General features: G+C 42.0%; 1 long non-coding RNA gene across 1 annotated transcript in view; it reads right to left on the minus strand.

The window, feature by feature from the left end:
* Positions 1-14,896, minus strand: part of LOC147241045 (uncharacterized) — a 40,374-nt gene extending 25,478 nt beyond the window's left edge. Inside the window, exons 1-2 of the long non-coding RNA XR_015111382.1 lie at positions 14,545-14,896; positions 6,625-6,749 (exon numbers count right to left, since the gene is read on the minus strand). This is a non-coding gene — a long non-coding RNA (uncharacterized LOC147241045). The remainder of the gene's footprint in view (positions 1-6,624; positions 6,750-14,544) is intronic.
* Between the last annotated feature and the right edge of the window lie 249 nt (positions 14,897-15,145).

The following is a 15,145-nucleotide window of genomic DNA, read 5'->3' on the forward strand; positions in this document are numbered from 1 at the left end:
ATTCCAAGGATGTTTCCAATCTATTGAATTTCCACTTTTAAATGCTTTGCTTGCTTTAGTATTTTTCAAATATCAATCTGTCATTGCAGTGGTTATATTGCCTGAGAACAGGTTGCCGTGACTCTTCACTTCATGTTCTGATTCAACTCTGATTTTTAACTATTCTTGACCATACTCAAATGTCTCTCCATTTATGGGCCTACAAGATACAGATGTTGCAGCGCCCATTTTGCTACCTGTCATACACGTCTATATTTTTTCTTTAATCTTCCTTTATTCTGTCCATATTTTGGTGTAATACTCCTCCCTTAGCTTTTTTAGTGCATCTCAACAATATATAAAATATAATATACATGACAGACAGCAAATTGTGTGCCAAGATTGGGACACGTGTGCCAAAACTGTTTGAGCAATCTTGCTGACAAAAGTACCATTGAAATGATTGGAGAGAGTTTGCGAAACATGATCACGTTTGCCCTTCAACATGCCACTCCAAAATGATTGTTGCTTTTTTAATTTTGCTTGTTTGCTTTGCACTGTTTTGCTATGTTTTGCACTGTTTGCCCTGTTTTTAACCTTGTACGGCGACCTTGAGTGTCCTGAAAGGCGCCTAAAATAAAATGTATTATTATTATTACTCTAATTTGTCATACTTTGTCACACACTTGTCACACACTCATGGTTTAAAGTTAACCAAGGTTACAAGACTTTGAATTAGCCATCCATCCATACATCTTCAACGCTTATCCAAAATCAGTTTGCAGGGGTTGCAACTTCAGCAAGAACCTCAAAATTGAAAAGTGCAAACGAGGATCCCAAGACATTCCAAGGCCAGTATAGAGATGTAGTCCAAGAGTGAGACTTAAAATGCTCACTCTTGGGAAGAATAGGGGTGGACTCAGCCTCCCCAATATAAAATATTATTTTTGGGCAGTGCAACTAACAACAGTGGTAGCCTGGATTAACAATGACGTAGAGTCGGGATGGGTAAACATAGAGCAGAATTCATTGACAGGTGTGAGCAGTCCCAGAAAAAATTGGAAATCAAAAATGTATGGGTGAAACACACCTTAAAAGTATGGTCAACAGTCCAAAAGAGAATTAGAGGAACAGCTGCCCTTTCACGGGCTACGCAGATTGCTGGAAATCTGGATTTCCCGCCCTCAACAACAGATATTATTTTTAAGCGACAGGCTGGCAGAAAACTATGGGTTATTGACCAGTTGTTTTGTGACAATGTTTTACAGCCATTCTCATATCTCGAAGACAAATTCTTCTTACCGCAAACTGATTTGATCCGCTATTTTAAGATTAGGCATTACATCACAAGCCAGAAAGATTGGAATATAATTTAAAATGCTCCTACAAACATAGAATCCTACTTTATTAATAGAATTAAACATCAGCTACCTTAAAAAAAGCATGTTTCCCAAATATATGGGAATCTGTTACTGGATACACCAGACAATACTTTTCATATCAAAAACAAATGGGAGCTGGAGTTAAATATTATATTATACTTGAGGATGAAGAGTGGCAGACAATATGCATTGGATGTCATTTACCTCCCTAACTGACAGTGATAATAACTGAAAAAATTCTCTACACTCAACAACATTTTCAAATGTTCATTTCATGAATGAGCTGCATCACATATGTACCTTTCACGGTCAAGCTCAGGGCAGACAAAAATGATGCATTACTTCCACTTGCAGCCAGCAGACTTGTTATTCAACTAAAACTGTACTCCCAAAATAATCAAATTAGTTGAAGGTTAATTGTTAGCTCTTAGCCTGTTAGCTTAGCCTCGACTAGCCTACCCTGGCTAAAAGTCGTGAGCCCCACACTTGCAGATAATGCCCCCATGCAAAGACTGCTCTCAACATCTGAAGAAGATTGCAGTGCTTGAGACAAGGATATTTCATGTGGATGACAATGATGCGACTATGCCATGGACCCCGAGGGTGAGAATGCCCCCAAAGAGGTCTGGCTCTGCGCGAGATGAGGATGCTAAGCTATCGCTAGCCCCAACGTCAGAGTGCACTGGCGAATGCACCAGAGAAACAAGACGCAAAAAGCAATGGCAAATGCTGGTACAAGCTTGGAGCAAAACCGAAAGAGAAAAATAGAAGCAAACAAAGCACCCAAAACAACAGAAAGTACTAATGAGTGTCCCCTGTTATCATCTAGCCGACAGAGGCTAACTTCAACACCCAATGCTAATGAGTGGACTGTACCAAAGAGCACAGAAAGAGCAAAAACAACCCCCCCCCCCCCCCCCAGCACTGATGTCTTTACCACTAGAGAATATTTTCCTGCCATGATGTAGGCAGAGGACATGATAACAGTAGGCCTCAACATGATGGCAATAAACAGTTGACAAATGGCACGAATGAACCAAGAACACTTATCACTGGTGATGCTACAGTAACAAACATCAATCCGGATGGTAAGACCAAAATATTCTGTTTCCCTGATGACATGATTCATCGCGTAATAGAAAAAAATCCCAGAAATATTGTCTGCCCACAAAACAGTGAATAAGATTGTTTATACATGTTGAAGGAAATTATATCACTAAGGGGCAGAAAGAGGCACTAAAAGATGAACTGCTACAATCGCTAAGCTCCAAATATATTGAAATATACTGTTTCAGCATACAGCTGGCACTGAACAGGTGGCTGAACACTACTGTATGTCCCCTACACAAGGTGAACTTTATTGACAACTTCCATTTCATGGCTTGAATCAGGGAAAAATCCTATGCCTGGTGTTTTTTTCTTTGGGGGGGGGGGGGGGGGGGGCTATGAATTAAATACAAAATCTGACACATCTCAGTACACAGTTTCATTTATGTCTCCCGCAATGTCCTTGCACAGATCCACAAGTGGCTGGGCCATTGTGAATGAGAGATCATGTTCAACTGCAAATGCCCATACTCGTATTTTCGGTTCGCAAACATGTCGCCGTTGCTCCCGGTGTGGGAGAGTGCACGGACAGAAGCTTTGTGACCCATGTCTGAAGCATGATGAACCAAGAAATTATTTCCACTGCTTCCATACATTAGTTTTCTGGAACTTGGCACCTGGCTTCCTAATTTTTTGACACCAGCTAGCACCATGTGAGTTACACATGCTCAGTCACATCTGGTAAAAACGTCAATCAACCCAAGTGTCATGCGCCTGTGAAAACCTGTTTAGGGCAGGGCTCCAGAGTGATACCTATTAGGTCGCATATGCGACCTAATTTCTTTAAGGTGCAAGTTAAAATTTAACGAGGTTGCACCAGTGTGACTTGCCGAGGAGAGAAATAAAAAAATGAAAAAATAAATCCCTCCCTGCCTTCGCCACAAGGCACGGGCGGCTGTGTTAGTGCATTAATGGTTGTTGCAGTTGATGATACAATATTACTTTCTGGCTCAGTCCGTTGAGGCCCCTCTCCCCTCTCTCTCTGCCCGTCTGTCTGCACCGGTCTGATCAGGTGCACCAAATTCACATGCGGCGCGCTCACTCATCAACCCCGCAACACAAAAAAACAAGCAGCATAGCAGCACACATGAAGTGGTCTCTAATGGATTTTTTTACGAGAAAAGAAATGTTGCAGAGGAGACAGATGAGGTAGCTGGAGGTGGGTTACGTGATGAGGAAGGTGGAGAAGAACCAATGAGAATCTCCAATTACGAGAGTGAAGAGGATAGTGGCGGGTTGAAAGCGACGGTAGGGAAAAGGAAAAAGTATGCTTTTCAGTAAAAATGGCTGGTGCAGTTCCCGTGGTTACGATACGAGGGACAAGCCATGGATGTGTGAGTACTGCAGGAAATGTGGCCTGTGAATTGCAGGCAAAGCACAATTTGTTTTAGGGTCGACACGGTTTAAGATTGAGGCATTAAATTGCACCACGAAAGTTAAAGGCACAAGACATGCAGGGACTGCTGCATCACCCGAAAGCGCCCATCGCCCAGCATCAGATGTTAGGGCAAGCCTGCATACTAATGCTGTTGAGGAACTAACAGGTATTAGTGTTGAGAGGCCAAAACTGGAGGACTATGATGCCAGGGAGGATGTTAAGCAGTGGGTCTCCCACGGGAAGAGGACCAGAGGCCCAACAATAAGAGCTGGCCCCTCGAATGAGATGAATTGCAGGGAGTAAATGAATCCTGCACTTACTTTAAGTTTATCTGAATTACACTGAATTAATGCTGCTGCTACTTTAAGTGGAATTGAATACATGACGCACTTTTTAATTTAGTTAAGAATGTTGTCTATGCAGCAGTAAAAAGTTATACAAATAGAAGGCAATGAAATTGCAGATTAAAATATTTTGCAAATATCAAGTTTGGGTCATTGTCAATCTTTACATCAAGGCAAAACTATGGTCTGCATGTATTAATACCACGTTATACAAAGAAAAAGGCGGCGCTACCTAATTTGCGGTGGTGCTACCAACTGAAAAGGTAGGTGGCACCACTGCTATCTGTGAAAACGTTAGTCTGGCTGGTTTAGGGGCCCCCCTGCTCTGCCTCTGATTGGCTAAAACTCCTTGGTTACCTTGAGTAATGTAATTATTTCATTGGTAGTTGAAACTATCCATATGCTTTGCTTTAAAATGACTGGTTAAATGCAAAGGAAGATGGAAAATCTACTGCTCTGGTTAACTAACTGTATCTCCAGCAATATGATCGCTGCTGGAAAATGACGCCCCAATTATTTCCCCACCTAAAATCCAAGGTGGCCCCTATTCTAGCCAGCCCGAGCTAAATGCTGGGGGAGAAAACGGACATATAAACCATGCTTTCAACAAGATGGATGAGCCGTCGGCGCTGACAAGGATGCAGCGTGAGTACAGGAAGAGTAGCCTCATGTGCTTAAAGGGAGACATGGCTGAAAAAGGCATGGCTGTTCTCACCCTGGACAGATTCACTCTTGTGTGCAGACTGGAAAGTGGCATAGAGCTACAAGAAGAAAGGCAGAAGTTTGCGTGTGTTTTTTTAACAATATGTGGTATAACCCTGGGCACATCACTGTTAAAGAAAAACTCTGCCTCTGGTCCCCTTCCTGTGGGAGAACCACTGCTTCACATCCTCCCTGGCATCATAGTCCTCCAGTTTTGGCCCCTCAACACTAATACCTATTAGGTGCTCAACTCCTGTGCGATGTAGTACTGTACAGCCGAACACTGACTGCTGGCAGCTCAACAAACTCTGGGCTTTCATTTCAGGGGACAAGGAGGAGGTACTTTTTTCGTAAGTTTTTCAACTTGCTGGTGACGTTCCCTCATCCAGTGATGTCCACATTGACCAAGCTCCTCCGTGACCTTTTCCTACAACAAGCCGTCCTTCACTGTCCCGTGAGGAGGTTATCCACTCTCGCCAGTGATGTTAGCAACACCCAGATCTCAGCAGCTCCTCAGGCGCTCATCTTGCAGTAGTGACAATGCGTTGGAAGAATATTTAGCCCCGTGACAGTCTAAGTTTCAAAACAGCAGCTCGCCGCTCTGGCTGCCAGCAGCGTCAGTGTTGATATTCTTTGAGGTGTCTGATGCGGGAGAACCGACGAATGTAATGTTTGCGAGTTTGCGTCATCATTGACACCTCCACCCACCTCACGCTGAGCCAGCACATTGATGGCTTGGATTTACATAGCAATGGAGGCAGCAATAAGTGTACCCTGGGAGGAGGAAAATTGCTGGGCTAAAACCCCAACCTCACCACACTCTGTCTGAATACTCAGACTGAGCTGCAAAAAAGACAGGCTCGTGGCCAGTGTGAAAGCGCCATAAGTCTACAGCCCCATGGAGAACTGAGGAAGTCAAAACACTGAAAAGAAAATGCCGAGCAGCAGAGAGAAAATGGAGGAAAAGTCAAATTACAGTTAACTTTCAAATATACAAAGACCATCTCAAAGTTAACTATTATTCCACACAATAAGAACATAATGAAAAAAGGATTTTATCATATAAAGAAAATAGTCAGAGTCCGCCCCTTTCTTTCTCGGGCCAACATGGAGACGCTAATGCATGCTTTTATCACCAGTCGTATAGACAACTGTAATGCCCTGCTCTCTGGTCTTCCCATAAAGAATATTTCAGGTCTACAATTATTACAAAACTCAGCAGCACATGTCCTGACTCAGACTGGGGGTGGGCCCACATTACACCAGTTTTAGAATCACTGCATTGGCTCCCCACGTATTTTAGGATCAATTCTAAAGTTCTTTAATAGGTTTTTAAATGTCTTAATGGTCTTGGGCCTTTTTATCTTTCAGAACTGCTTTTACCTTATTAGCCCTCATGGACCCTGTGCTTCTCTTGCAGTGGGCTTTTAGACATTCTAAAAGTCAGGACACACACTTATGGTGAGGCGTCTTTTCAGTATTACAACCTTCATCTATGGAACAGCTGCCAGAGGACCTCAGGGCTGCAGAGAATGTTCACATTTTTAAGAGCAGGCTCAAGACACACCTTTTTAGCTTAGCTTTTGATGAATATTTATTTTACTCATGACAGTCACTTATTTTAGGACTTCATTTTGTATTTATATATGAAATGTATTCTTTCCTATCTTAATTTTAAATTATCATATTTTCTATTTTAGTTCTTAGCTTTTAATCGTATTGTAGTTTTTACCGGGAGTGGTGGCCATCTGTGGCTGCAGGCCTCTCACAGGTTCCTGGTGGAGGTTTGGGGTGTCTGCCTCATCTCTCCTCTGGGTCCTGCATTGGTGTCCTGTGGCTACGGCTGGCTCTCTGGTCCTGGTGCAGACATATGGAGTTAAGCCAAATGATTCTCAAACAAACTCACACACTGGACAGATTTTAGTTTGTTCTAGAAGGAATTTTTTTAAAAACAGGCTGTGTTTGTTTCTGAAGCATTGAGTGTTTGTTTGATAGGTACGTTTCTTCTTCGTAAAACAAAATGCATGTAAATAATGTTTTGTATTTGCAAACCACACTGATTTTGTTTGTGAATCGTTGGGCATGGGTGAAACATGTTTTTGTGTGTTTGTGAGGTATTGGCATGATTTTAACTCCATACAGACAGCTCCTGTGATGGCACTTTCTCGCTTTCTGTGTTTTTTAACTTATGGCATTAAGGAGGAAAAAGCATTTCTGGTCAAAGTTATAACTTCATGGAGGAATGTGTAATGCACATTTAGAGGCACAGAGGCCTGAGGCACATTTCAAATCATGTTTACCAGAGACTTTTGTGATGCTGGTTATCCAGAGATATATCTCTGGGTAGGAGGCAGGTAAGTGTATACACTTACTGACGTCTAAATTGGACACTGTGGCAACGTAATGCACACCAATAAAAGCCTTACCATGAATTTAACCTTAATAAATGACTTTGTAAATGTTGACACTGTCAAAGAGACTTCTTTATGTTTACTGAGATGACAGTGGGTGTTGCCCTTCAATTTAAATCTTTGAAAAAAATGTTTGGAACTATATTTAAGCCACCAAAAGCAGGTACTTTGACTTTTTAGAATGAAAAATGTAAAATAAAATTCAATTGGCCGATAAATCAGTTATTGGAGTTTGCATGTTCTCCCTGTGCCTACGTGGGTTCTCTCCGGGTACTCACAGTCCATGCAAGAGGGGACTAGGCTGATTGATACTCTAAATTGACCGTAGGTGTGGCTGCGAATGTAAATTGTTGTTTGTCTTTCCAATACACAGTGAAGCTTCCGCTGACGTCACACCCTCCAAGCTTAGACTTGCGTCCCGCTCCACGATCCACCAGTCTAGGCTCTGGCTCGCCATCAGAATCCACTCATACAAAAAAATACAACTTTGCACAGAGCAGCAATAGAATCTCTTTTAAATTAAATCTTATTCATCTTGTTAACCTGTCTTATTCATGTATTTATCTTTTATCTATATACAGTATCTTAACTGAACAGTATTTACTCTCTTCTAATCCTAAATCAATGAACAGGAATTATTCAATGACAAAGTATCATATACAGCTGCACAATAACTTTTTAACAGCCAACACACAATGTTAATTGTATCAATTTTAAAAACCATATTTGACCCTTCTCATGCTCAATTCTATATAATCTCAAGTAGGGCTGTAATCTCCCGGTCGACTGGTCGATTTATTAGTCAATACGTTCTGGCTCGACCACAATTCTGATTGGTCGATTCTTTTTTAATTTCATCAGGAGGAAAGTACCGAAAGCTCCCCTGTTTCACAAATAAAGATCTATCTTTGAACACCCCCCTTGTTTTTGCTATTTTGGATTAGCCCGACCCGCTAGAGACAGACAGACAGACAGACTGAAGAATACTAGGCCAGTGTCTGGTGGTTTGATGAATGTACATTTAATTTTGAGGGTTTCATTTAAAGTCAGTCCTCGTCCACCACGTCAAAGACATCTGCAGCATGGCAGCATTTCATGAAAATAATAATGGAAAAAAAGGTCGAATGCAAAGTTTGCAAACAACAGTTTGTATGTCACAGCTCCACGACAAACACGGCGTGTCACCTAGAAACGGTGAGCTAACTTGTCCACCTTAGGTTGCCCCGTCAGTTTTGAGTATATGAACATATCGGAATTGACATTTCAATGTTTTATTCTAATAACTGTTTTGTTTTAATTGTTAAAATTCTGACAGTGGACTTGCCCTTTTGTATTTAAGAGTAAAGTTGTAAGTTAAAAGTCTATTTGTGACTCAGCCGTGATGCCGAGCTCCTCTGTTCAGTCTGGCTCTGTGCGCAGGACACGTACAGAGCGAAATGATCGTGTCGGTCAATTATTATAACGTGACAAAAAAATTGTCTAAATATTCCTCAACAGGTTTTGTGCTGATAGTTGACGCAGTATATTTTTCATACATAAATCAGTAGATTTTTAGTCGAAATTAAAGGGCTTCAGTCGACCAAGAATTTCAGCCCTAATCTCAAGGCAGCCAAGGTTACAACAATGAAGCTAAACATTATTTTTAAAAAGTCTTTAACCATCTTTACTACATTATATTGGGAAGCCATTGACACAATCATGTTCTCATGGTGTGAAGCCAACAGTTTGGTTGCTCCAACATGAATACTCCAGTGAGTTTGCGTAGGAACTTGTAACCGCACAACCTAGTTTTCTGGTGTACAAGCAATTTTAATATGGATCCTATGCACTGTTTTACAAAATAAGACCGCTGATCTTCCCACAGACACAAGACCATCGAAGCAGCAGTGATCTCCGTGATAAAAAGCTCACTGGGCATCCAAAACACAAGTCATCAACACAATTTGTAGGAAACAGCTCTGACTTAAGCTTAAAGTACAAGGGAAGGCATTCATGTTGAATGCACTCTCATTGGTATTGACCAGAGATGGAGCACTCCGATTGGTCAAATGAGGTGTGAGGTGGGAGTTTGACAACCACTGGATCAAATTAAGCTGCAGAATTAGTACAATTGCCAAGGTTTAGATAGAATTGTTCAGGGAAAAGGCAAAGTACACATATCAAGATTAATCATGCATGGATGACACTGTAGTGTACAGCTGATTAAAAGTTGTTTATCTCCTCAAATGTATAAAATCGTGTTCAATGTTGCACACAGTTAACACCAGGTGGTGCTATTTCACCATTTCATGAAAAAAAAAAAAAAAACACTGAAAATCCTTTGAGAGGGCTACAGGGGTCACTGATCCCAAGATGGCTGACGGAGATGAACAGAGACCAGGCCCCTTATCTATCCCAGCATCTACCTTCTATAAAAAAAATCTGGGCCAAAAATTGAAGGTAATTAAATAAAATAAGATCAATGAGCATCTTAGGTAAAATATTATCCAATAAATATCTCAATTTTCATTTTTCATTTGGAGAAAATACTCATTTTCCATGTGTACACTGTAGTGACCATTATGCACTGGCCATGTCTACGCTAGCTATTTCCACTGTGTTCTAGCTAGCCAACACTGAATGTTTGCACTTTCAATGCATATTTTATGCATTGAAAATGATTTGTTTCTTTACATTTTATAGAGCTTCAAGAGACAGGAGTACATAGTTATACAGGAATTTCCTGAATCAAGTGAGGAAGAGTGTGGTGACAGTGGCAGTGATGAGGAATGGACACCAGAACAAAAGGGTGCAAACAGAGAAGTAGCCGGATCCAGCAGTGACAGCGATGAGGGAGATGAGGCAGGGGAGGAAGAATATGAGGCACGGGAGGAAGAATATGAGGGCCAGGAAGAAGAAAGTGAGGCACATAAGGCAGAAGATGAGAGTCAAAGGAAGATGAGGTTGAGGAAGCTGAGATTCACCACCACCCAGAGCTCAGGGGAAGAAAACAAAAGGAAAGTGCCAGAGTGTCAGAAATAGATGGAAAACTATGGAAAATGAGTTTGGAGAAGATCTGCCCACTTTCTTAGGAGAGAGCCAGATAAATGTAGAGGGAAGGGATCCAACAGACTTCTTCTCACATCTTCTCACACAGAAGATGATCAATGACATTGTCTTCAATACAAACCTGTATGCCGTCCAAAAAGGAAGTGAGAATCTTGGACTGACCTCTGAAGAGTTCAAAACATTCCTGGGAATAAACATGGTAATGTCCTACATGAAGTACCCAAGAGCAAGGATGTACTGGTCATCAGAGCAAGGACTTGGCCTTGATTTGGTTGCTGATGCCATGCCAGTCAACAGATTTGAGAAGATCATGAGATATGTTCACGTTGTGGACAATTTCTCCATTGACCCCAAGAATGGAGACAAGTTTGTGAAGATCAGAGCATTCCTGAATGCTCTTCAGGGCACATTCAGTGCATCGCTTGATCCAGAGGAGTATCAGTCTGTGGATGAGATGATGATACCCTTCAAGGGACGTCTGTCCATAAAACAATCTGTCCCCAAAAAGCCAAATCCCTGGGGAGTGAAGGTTTGGGTGAGAGCTGGGTCCTCTGGCTACGTGTATCACTTCGAACCATACCAGGGTCCATCTGGAGGAAGAGGAGAAATAAGCCAACTTGGAATGGCTGGAGATGTCGTGATGCACCTCTGTGAGGACCTGCAGGACCGAAACCACAAGGTGTTTTTTTGATCATTTCTTCTGTACCATTGCCCTCCTCCAGGCTTTGAAGCATCAAGGCATCTTCGGCACTGGCACATGCCAGAAGAACAGGCTCCATGGAGCACAGGAAAAGCTAAAAACAGAAAAGCAGCTGAAAAAAGAGGGAAGAAGGTGACAGCGTATCCCCACAGACGACGAAACCAGAGGTGGTGCATCAGAGTCTTCTTTCACTTTGTGGATGTTGCAGTTGTGAATGCCTGGTTCCTGTACAGGATGTCTGGGAACGAAGCAAAAGACCTCCTGCACTTCAAGGCATCAACAGCTCGTGCTTTGATCAATGCAGGTTCTGAGACAATACGCTCCTGAGGCAGACCCAGTGCCACTCCTCCACCGGTGAAGCGAAGAGCTGTGGTCAAGGTCCCTCCTGAGGGACCACTGGCCCAAGCTCAACGTGACAAATACCATGAGGTGCAGTGATGAGAGCTGTCAACGAAGAACCAAGTGCAGCTGCTTGCAGTGTGCTGTGTTTGTGTGCCCCGATTGCTTCGCCAACTTTCATTTCAGGAGATGATTGAAAGAAGAGATGCCCCTTTCCATCCTCTCATCCATTCGTCAAGCAATCCATCGCTTCTCCATACCGTTTTATCCCCTGCGCCAGTCAATTTCTCCTGTTACTTTGATTGAGAGTATGTTCAGTGACTATTTAAATGGTGGGGGGGGGTGTATGTGTGTTCATGAAGTGATCCGAATTGACATTAAAGCAATTTGAAAGAAATTGCATCTGTTTGAGTGAATAAACGGCAATAAGAATGCAATGCACCCTTTGCCAGGCAGACTACAGGTCAAAAAGACGAGTAATGAATGTAGTGTGATTAAACAGGTCTACTGGGATATTATTTCATGATTTGCACAGTATTTCAACAAATATAATTCAACCATTAAATTAATAACCATATAATAACCATATAATTATTTGTTTTAAGGAAAGCGCACAGAGTACACTGTAGTGTACAAAAAAAATATCTCCTTAGGGGATGGAGATAGAATTTTTTTTCTCAGCATGTTTCTGTACCCTTATGGAACTCTAAAATCACTGGGAAAAAAAAAATGTCATCATAATTTAATCATATATATATATATATATATATATATATATCATATCCTTGTGCAAGGATATGATGGTCAATGGTATCAAAAGCTCCACAAAGATCGAACAAGACCAGCACATCCTAGTGCAAAGGCGAACCACAAGGAATCTGGAGGTATCTCTAAACAGTATCTCCCATGTTAAATCCATCTCCACAACAGTCTTTTTTCATTTATGTAACATCACTAAGACCAGAAACATTCTGTCTTAAAAAGATGCAGAGGAATTGTTAATGCTTTTGTCACTTCCAGGCTGGACGACTGCAACTCCCTCCCAATGGGGGCTTCACCATTAAACTGCTGGAGACCCAAGCTGGTCCAAAATGCCAGTATATTAACAAGAACAAGCAGAAGAGATCTAGTCTCCCCTGTACTGGCTTCTCTACATTACGTCCCTGTCAAATTCGGAAAAGAATTCAAAATTCTTCTTACATACAAAGCCCGCATTAATCAGGCACCTTCATATCTGACAGAGCTCATAGTTCCCAGCGAGAACCTTTCCCCCCTAGTATGCAGGGTTACTTGCGGTTCCTGGAAACTACAAAGATAGAATTGGAACCAGAGCCTTCAGTCATTAGGCCCCTCTCCTGTGGAATCGTCTCCCAGTTCCAGTCTCGGACATCCTCTCTACATTCAGTCGTAGATTTAAGACCTTCTTTTTTAAATATGCTTACAATTAACCTAAGCCAGCCCTAGATATGGTGCTATAGGCTTCGACTGCTGGGACACCTCTCATGATCCACTGAGCTTCTCTCTCCTGTCCTCTGTTCTCTCTGTCCTCCTGTACTCATACTTGTTACTAACTTGACTCCTTCCATGAAACCTTTGTGCTTTCCCACTTCCCCATGGCATCAGTCTTGGTTCCAGTAGTATTGATATTAGCATTCTCAATATTGCACTCACATTAACATCAGCATTGTGATTGCATTGTATTTGTTTGCACGTAAATGCTCATGTTGTATTTAAATTGATTGCTTAGGTAACCAGTGGATGTCAAATTGGTAGCTAGTTATCCATTACTTCCGCTGTTGTTATTATTGTTTGTTGTGTGCCCCATCCCCTGTCTCTCTCTGCTCGTCTTTCTCCTTCTGTCTTGTTCATGTCCCTGTCTGTTATTCTCACCCCTTCTTTCAATCTTTGTCACTGTCCCTCTTTTTCTTTTCTGTCTCTGTCCCTACCTCTTATTCATCTTTGTCTCTGCACCTGTTTCCCTGCTCTCTTCCCTTCAGTGTTCCTGCCTGTTAAAGGGAAGGTTTTGCCAGCTGTTGCGGGGTGAATGAACGTGGTTCTAGACCAACCCTACCTGAAAACTGTCACGAAATATTTTTTGGCTATGATTTGGTGCTATACAGATAAAACTGACTAGATCTCAAGTGAGGTGGTGCCGCAGTTCTGAACAGGCAGGTGGATTTCAACTGTACGTAGCTTTTTTTCCACAACAACAATTGTGTAGTTCACATTCATATTTAATCCACAAGTCCATCATCCAGTGAATAAAACGCTATAAATATTATGGTCTGTTTGGTGTTTGTCATTCAATGTTCTACAGTTCACGTAATAGACCCAATGATCATCCAGCCACATGCTAGGTGCCAACCAAGCCCCCCCAGGCATGTGAACAGGGCAGTCGTATAAATGGGGAACATGTTTGATGTTCATTTGCAGAAGTATTCAAATGGCATCATCATATCCTAGTCAAACACTTTTGTTTAACTACACAAACTTTTAACTGCCTTCCATGCTGTCTTAATTTGGCAAAGTGAAATTATTGATAAAATATTGTACAGTCTCCTGCGTGATTTAGTTAGCGTACAACTAATCATACTGGGGGCTACTTTTCCGTTGATATGTTTACGTCCAATCCTTAGCTTTAACTATTCCAATGTTGTCTGAATATTAATGGTGCCTCTGGAGTCACTTGACATTACCATAAAATATTCATCACACAAAGGTCATACTCTGTTTTGATTAGCAGAGAAGGATAATGGAGCTCTCACACTCTGTTGTGAGGTAGTGGCATTTCAAGTGAACAGCTGCTTCACACAGCTGGAAGAGCATGAGGTGACAGGTGGGCTTTGAGGTTGCCTCGCTGTCAGCTGTCAGCTTTTTCTGGACATTTAGGGAACCTGCAGTTTAGGCCTGATTTAGTGTCGGGCAATGAGGATTCACTGTGGTAGCTCCTGGTGGTAATATCTTTCTCTTTCAGCCTAGATAATGGCTCCAAGATGGATCATTGATTTTTTTTACCCCATACAAACATAGCCGGTCACTCACTTGCCCGTGTCGGAGCTCTATCGCTGTAGCAACGCGGATGCTAGTCCTAAGTGCTACCTGTGGAACCCAACAGGTGACGGTGTATCTGATGTACGTGCTGAAGTATACTCACCAGATGATTGACAAGGAGGAAAATCAGGGCGTTTGAAATTGTAACTAGCTGCTAGCCACCATTTTCTACAGGGAATAAAAAGATAGAGTGCGGTGAGTCCACGAGCCCGTCCGGTGCGACGCATCACAACGCTTCATCACGGCTACTGAAGCCGTAGCACCGTAAAGCAGGGAGCGAGGCAGGCGCTCTTCTGTTCGTTCGGTCGCAGCAGCGCTGCAGCTGCCTCACCACCACCACCACCACCACCACCGCTACCCGTAGCAGCGTTAAGACACAGGCACTGAGAGCAAAGCACACAGGAAGACTTAACGTTTGGCATTCAAATTAAAAGCGCGCGCGGTATCGGCATAACTTGGACAAGCCTGGGTCGGCTGTACGGAAGTCCGTTTCCGCCAAATAAAACGTAGACAATCATAGTCGTGAAAATAAAATTTGAAATTATGAATACAAATTAAAAAAATTACGAGATAAAAGGAATGCGATTTAAAATCGTAATTGTGAGATAAAATGATAGAAATTCAATCATGGCATTAAAGTCATACTTATGAGAAACTTATAAAGAAATTGTGTTAAAAGTCAAAATTATGAGATTGTCATAATT

This window comes from Aulostomus chinensis, chromosome 22 (assembly GCF_037954235.1).
Source record: "Aulostomus chinensis isolate RoL2024-O1b breed Wild chromosome 22, RoL_Achi_v1.0, whole genome shotgun sequence".
NCBI classification, from domain to species: Eukaryota; Metazoa; Chordata; class Actinopteri; order Syngnathiformes; family Aulostomidae; genus Aulostomus; species Aulostomus chinensis.